The sequence below is a fragment of the Gossypium arboreum genome, chromosome 5 (assembly GCF_025698485.1).
Source record: "Gossypium arboreum isolate Shixiya-1 chromosome 5, ASM2569848v2, whole genome shotgun sequence".
Taxonomy (NCBI): Eukaryota; Viridiplantae; Streptophyta; class Magnoliopsida; order Malvales; family Malvaceae; genus Gossypium; species Gossypium arboreum.
In genome coordinates, this window is record NC_069074.1 from 71,596,468 (window position 1) to 71,604,295 (window position 7,828).

Below are 7,828 nucleotides of genomic sequence, written 5' to 3' on the forward strand. Positions count from 1 at the left end.
TCTAATAAATAAATCATACTAGCCATTAGGTTCCAAAATTAATTAAATGCATTGTTTAATCAAACATGGGTTATAAACAAGCTTACAAAATCTTCTTTGAAGCACTGATGATACACGAATGACGAAAACATAAAATTTTCAAAATACAAAGGTGATGTCGGGACCATGAAGGAGGCATGTCATGACATCGAGCGCAGAAGCATGACATTGCAGCTTTAACTAAGGTGAATCGCAACTTTTAAGACATGATGTTGATGTGGCGACTTCAACAGGGGAACGTCACAACTTTGGAAATAGAGAGGGTCAACTATGAAATCAAAAGCTCAATGTCGCGACGCCAATAAGATAGTGTCCCGACCTTTTGGGAAATTTTTCCCAAATTTTGCTTTATTCACCTCAAACCTGCCAATTACAAAGCTTAGGTGGCTTAAGTGACCAAAAACTCAATATTGTACATTTTAGGCATTAATTCAAATCTCAAACTACCTTCTTTAGTTCATTTAACATTTTAAAACATATGATTATATGCATATTCACATTCATACTAAATTCAACATCTCTACCATATAATTGGCATACATGCTACATTCTAAATTCTATTTATAGCATCACGTATGTGCTTTCAACACTTATAATTATATTCAAGGTTAACATTCTAACGTTAAGTACCAAAATGGCAACATAAATCTAAAGACAACTCAAAGGTTTGGTACATGTCATTTACTACTAACATAACAAAAATGTAGAAACTTGTTGGGTCCATATTTGATTCTGGATGCCGCCAATCACTTTGACACTTTAAGATCTACAACACATGTGTACAAAAGTAAATAAATCGTGTGCTGAGCAACAAAGCTTAGTGGTGTTTTCATTATTTAAATCAATAATACAAATAAAAATAAGATGTCAAGTACAATCAAAATGACAAATAATAATAAAGAAAAAGAACATTGTATAGTTTTTCTAATGATTTAAACTTATTTGAATAAAAAAAATATTGGCGTGTAGGGATAAAAAGAAACTTATGAAAAATTAGCGACGGCTTCAAGACGTGTATCAATGCCACTTTATTTAAGGTTCTATTCGCCCCCACCTATATTATGGTGTGGGAAAGAATTACTAGAAAATGAAACTCAATGATACAATGAAGCCCAATGACTGTTTATGTTTTGTACGACGGAAACAATCCACTAAGTACTAAGTGGAACATAGCAAGGATATCAATTTTTATAATGAATTTTTGCAATAATTCTTTATATAACGATCTAGAAATAGAAAATATGGTTGGAGAAATAGAAAAAAACTTTGTTTCTATGTTTTTAGGTGTATCATGCAAATGAAATTTCACTCCTATTTATAGGAGGTCTCATGTCTCTTCTTAGGGACATAACTACTCAAATGGATAGTCATACATTTAGCAATACAAAATTATTCAATAGATGTCTACTTGAATAATTATAATTGTTTGTTAATAATCAAGTGACAACTTTTAGTTACTTAGAACTTTTCATTTGCAACTACTAGAACACTATATATATTTTGAAAATGTTCCAACAATCTCCCCCCATTTTCAAAATATTCTAGATTTTGATGATCTTGGAAATCAATTGTTTAAATGAAGGTGTCTTATGATTGAACCTTCACTTAGTAAAAATATATTAAAGTTAATCAAAATTGAATGGTAGATGATGCTTTGAACCAACTGTTCCATTTGATTAACCGAACACATCTCACACAATGATTTCAACACCAGTCAATGCACAGTATCCAGGGACAATATTATGGCCATGTGTCTATAACCTCTTTTTATGAGTGTTGTTAAAGCCAAACATTTGAGCTCTTAGAAGTGGCCACACTGTAATTATAACACTTTAACATATTTATGTTATGGGTCTATTAAGAGTATAATACTCTTATCATTTCATTATCATTACGGGTAACTAGCACTTTTTACCTTGAAATGATATATTATATATTATTTTGCAGTGCTAGCAGTTACATATTGATGATGTACTTTGTCTCACTAAACTCAAGGTTTGACATTATACTAAGCGTTGAGTTAAGTTTCCATCATGGGTGACTTAAATATTATAGGTTTGTACCTCATCCCTAAGTTTCCAAAATTTCAACATAGCTATGTTAATTATCTATACCATATGGTGAAACTTTATATTTATTTTTGTCTTAAAAATTCACAAGTCCAACATCCCCACTATGTTTAATTACCCATTTTTTTGCAACAGAATGCTATCGAGGATATCCTTTCTATTATCATCAAATTAGAATGATCACATTATCTTTTCTTATCATGATAATTTCATATTTGGCTATTTTATTTATTTCTTCAAAGAAATTATTTTCACGATCACCAAATATATGAAACCATACATCATTTCTTTTTCACCAAGTATGTTGTTGTAAAGAGGCTTCAAATCTCTTAGTGAAACTAGACAACATATTTGCTATTTGTTATAGCTTTCTTTCAAAGTCAATACATGAATATAATTTTTTTTTGGCATTCATATTCAAATAACATTATTTTTCTTAACACACCATGTAACACCCCATACTCGACCCGATCGTCGGGTCCAAGCTAAAAGGTGCCACATTCGTTGCCGAAGCAAATACAATTGGTCACAGTCAATTTATATCACTAAATGATTAAATTCAGTTGAAACATGCATTCAATTCAATATACAAACATATTTAGGTCTTATACAATCTTACAAAAGCTAAAATATTAACTCGAGGTCAAAAAAGGATCAAATTGTAAAGGTTTAAAAATGCTGAGTTAACGTCGTGACATCAACATTTCCACGTTGTGACATCGCCAAATTTTTTGTCACATCACAAAGTTAGACCACTCGATGTCGTGACACTACTTACTGTGTTTGCCTCGTCAAGACGACCGGGTTCCTCTTGTCACCGTGGCATTACAAGTCATTTCTTGTCACAGAGACAGACTTTTGACGTCGCGATGTTACATACTATTTTTACACTTTTCTTTTTAGTTAAAGCCTACAATTTTCCAAACTAAATTCTAGCAACCAAAGCAACATAACTATTTAGTATTTGCATCATATCAATGTTATTTCACATACTACAACCATTTACCAATGCCATCATACATGTAAACAAAATTACCCCACATAATTCACCTATGTCTTATATGCTTACTTCTATATACTTATATATCTATTCATGCATATCTTTTATATCTTAACATTCACATCTCATACCAATTCATTTGACTAATATACATACTATACATCCAAAAGATCAATTTCATTGTCAAATTCTATTCACAAAATCATATAAGTATAGTAATATACCAAGGTGACTCAGCTAGGTACATGCCAACCTGTTTACAACAAAATGTATACGAAATTTGTTGAGCCGGGAATCGATTACTGTATGCTGGAACTCTGCTCGAACTACTAAGAATCTACTGTACCTACAAATGGAGAAAACAAACCATACGCTGAGCAATAAAGCTCAGTGGTATTTCTATAATTTAAGAAGCAAAATGCAAGTTAAATCAATTATAACATTCAACTAATATGCCATTCATATTAAATACAAAGTATCATGATAAGTGTACCGCTTATGCCATATAATTCAACCTATACATAATCAGTTAACTAATTTAAGAATGTATCACATTTTCATACAAATTTTCGAATTGAATCAATTAATTTGTCACATTTTCATATCAGTCCTTTAGACTTGTATATTTGGTTCTCATGATCTTTCGTATACTATCAAAATTCATATATTATAACTCTTCTTTTAAGCATAAATTCTCAATATCAATTCAATTGATATACTGTTATCAACTTTACATTTTATGTCCCCATTAACTTGACTCGGACTCAAACGGATACATGAATTCAATCGACACACCAAATTTGGCACCCTGTGCCTTATCGGGTAATCTAAAGTAAATAGATTGTGCCCAACACTCATCGACACCCAGTGCTTCATCGGATCATCCTATGGCATGTCAACTATATCCAACTTTTTCCGAATAGTTAATAAGGTAACCAATTATCCAATTCTCAGTATAGTTCAATTTTGCATTTTATATTTGCAATTCATCAAGCAATTCACCAATATATACATATAGCATAATAATATGAGTCATCATAATTCAAAGCCAATTTTACATTTTCATCAAGTCATACTATTTTCAAATGTATTCGATTTAGTCCTTTATCTCGATAATCAATCAAATTCATACCAATACAATTCGATCAATCATATTTAACTTACCTCAATCCATGCAAAATAATACAAATATGCAGCAGTTCAAGTAATTCAAATTATAGAAATACAAATCGAACACTCGAGTTACTCATCGTCTATTCTCGACTTTCCTCTCCCTTTCGACGTTCCCACATCTTCTTTAGCTACGAATAATAATCCAAAATTACATAATATTAAATTCCAACTCAAATCACAATCAATTTACATAATATTAAATTCCAGCTCAAATCACAATCAATTACAAAGCCACACATATTTTACAATTTATTTAAATAGTCCTTAAAACTAGGACTAACCTAGCTTTCAATTTAAAGCTCTAAATTTAAATATGTTTTCACTATTATTCATTAAGGACCTTATATTTCTCATTTATCCCTTTAATTTTACATTTTATTCAGTTTTTCCCTAATGTACAAAACTATTAATTACCTTTACAATTTAGTCATTTTTCACAACTAAGCTTAAAACCTATCAATTTAACATCTAAAAATTCAAGAAATAAAAAGCGGTAACTTCCTAAGACTTTAACATATTTACAAATTGACACATGATCTACCTAAATCAAGCTCCCATGCCCTCAAAAACATAAAAATTACAAGAAAATGACTTGAATTACCTTAGAATTTAATAACCGAAAGCTTTGAAGGTCAAACCCTATTTCTTTTCTCTTTTTTTTTTCTTTAGTTTGGACGAAAGAAGAAAGGTAAATGATGACAACAATCCACTTATGACTTCCTTATGTAATTTGTTTTATTTTTAATTAAGCCTGATTAATTAATTAAAGCATATTTACTTAGATTCTAAGCTTGATTAAGAAAAGTTAATGGAATTCTTAATCCTCCACCACTGCTTAGCCATTTAAAACTGGTTTTATTGCTCAATTGGTCCTTTGATCAATTAAAAATCTATAATAATAAACTTTTACAATTTAGTCCATGTACATTAATAAACTAGCAATTCAACAAAATTATTGGACTAAACTTTAATACACTCTATATTAACCTCATAAATATTAAATATTCATATTTATGAACTCGTTTTATGGAAATGAGATTTTGAAATCGTCATTTTCGACACCACTAGAAATTGAGTCATTACACACCATATATATACAATGGTGTCACATATATAGTCAAATTAAAGGATCATCAATTGTCCAATCAAGTGACTTTAAAAGCACAAATTTATTCATTCATCGCCATGGACATTATCAAATACTTTTTGACTATGATCAAAGCCATGTCCATCACCTAAATGGGTCAAATAACATTCATATTGTTATTTTCTTACTTACGAGATCTTTGATTCATGGCTTCCAAAGTAAATTTTAAAATTTACATCTCAAAATTTTATAAAACCATGAGATTATAGATCATATCAAGTCATATATAAAAAACCACATGCACTATCTTAAATATGCACAGTATGATCTCAATTTCAAATATATGATTATCAATGTTTTCCACTATTCTATATTGACTAGAAAAATTAACCATGCATATGCATATAACTTATTTCATTTCTAGTCGAACCATTTCTAGTCCAAACTTTATAATATAGAATAAAAATGTGCAATCATATATAAAACCCATTTAGCTTATGGTTATTTAACAAAAACAACCAAAATTATTTATACTATATGATCATCTATAAACTTTCATTTTAATAATGAAAATGATGTCTCATCAAGTATCATCCAAATGCTAGTTACTAATATCATGATTTAAATAAATAAATAATATCATATCTCAAACTAAATATATATCCTAAAAAGAAAGAATACTTTTGTACTAAAAATTTCAATCACAAATTGAATGGAGTGAATTAAATTTCAATTGCCCAAACTTATTGTTTATTTATAATACAATTAGAGGTGCATAAGTGACTCTTTAAAAATATTACTTTTTAAGTTGCACTTTTTGGTTTTAAGAAATCATTTCAACCTAACTTTTTAAAAGTAATTGTTAGATTCAATAACATAACTTTTGGCTTAGGAAAGTTTTCTCAAATGGTCATAATGCTTCCATTGCATAGAAGTTTATTCAACTAATGTTTGAATAATGTCATCACCATTCAAAACAAAAGTATTGCTTCAATCCATTAATAGAACTTTTCCCAATTGTGCATTTTCATTCCATCCGTCTTTTTTATTTCTTTCTTTTTTCTTGCATGATATATAATATATATTATATAATTTATAACAATCATAATTATGTATCTTAAAAGTCATGCATATAATGAACTAGCATATGATTTTTCCTTTTTCAAGTAATTGATACATGATACACCCATATATTTTGCATAATGCATTCAATAAACACATAAAAATTAAAATCTAATTTATGCAATAAGAGTAAAACAATAAATTTGACAAGATCACTAACCTTCATGCAACCACATTTGCTGATATCCACCTCATAATACCATGCTTGTAGTGGCATGTGAATGCGTAGTAAACAGTCAAGCCTTCTTTAATTTCTCATAAATTGGGAAATTAGAACCTTAAAATTATTAGTGCGCGGGGATAAAAATATGAGAAATTAACAAAGGCTTCAAGGCGTGTGTCAATATCACTTTCTTTAAGGTTCTATTCGCCCCACCTATATTATGGTGTGCAAAAGAATTATTAGAAAATAAACCTCAATGATACAATGAAGCCCAATGGCTATCTATGCTTTGCACTGACGGAAACATCTACTAAGCACTAAGCAGAACATAGCAAGGATATCAATTTCTATAAAGAATTTTTGTAGTAATTCTTTATAGAACAATCTAGAAATATAAAAGATGGTTGGAGAAATAGAAAGAAACTTTGTTTTTATGTTTTTAGGTGTATCATGCAAATGAAATTTCACTCCTATTTATAGGAGGTCTCATGTCTCTTCATAGGGACATAACTACCCAAATGGATAGTCATATATTTAGCAATACATAATTATTCAATAGATGTTTACTTGAATAATTATAACTATTTGTTAATAATCAAGTGACAACTTTTAGTTACTTATAACTTTTCATTTGCAACTACTAGAACACTATATATATTGAAAATGTTCCAACAAAAAAACATGTACGAATTTTGGTTAACCACCCAAAATAACCGAAATTAATTCAGTCAACTAATAGCTTTCAAAAAAAAATTTAATTCGGTTAACGGTTTCAAAATTTCGATTTATTCGATTAGTGGTACTTCCATTCAAGTATTAACCGAACCAGTTGTTTAAACACCTTTGTCTTGCAAACGAATTATATGATAATTATTTAACAGAAAAGCACATTAGGCAGTACCATGAGGCGAGCTTGCAATTGGTGAAGCCGTTTGTAACTTATTCCACGATACAAATTGATTGTCTTTCTGACCAGGGACAGTTGATGCACTTTCAAATGTGTTCCTCCTCATCATGCTCTTCTTTATTGCTAATCATTGTCCATTCCAGATTGTTAACATCAAAAATTGAAATTTGAGGTTTGGTGCTTGTAGTTAGCAATTGTCTCCTAGGATAAGCAGAAATATTTTGTTTAAAGTGCCTGAAAGCGTCCCTAGATACGTTATATAAGAGTC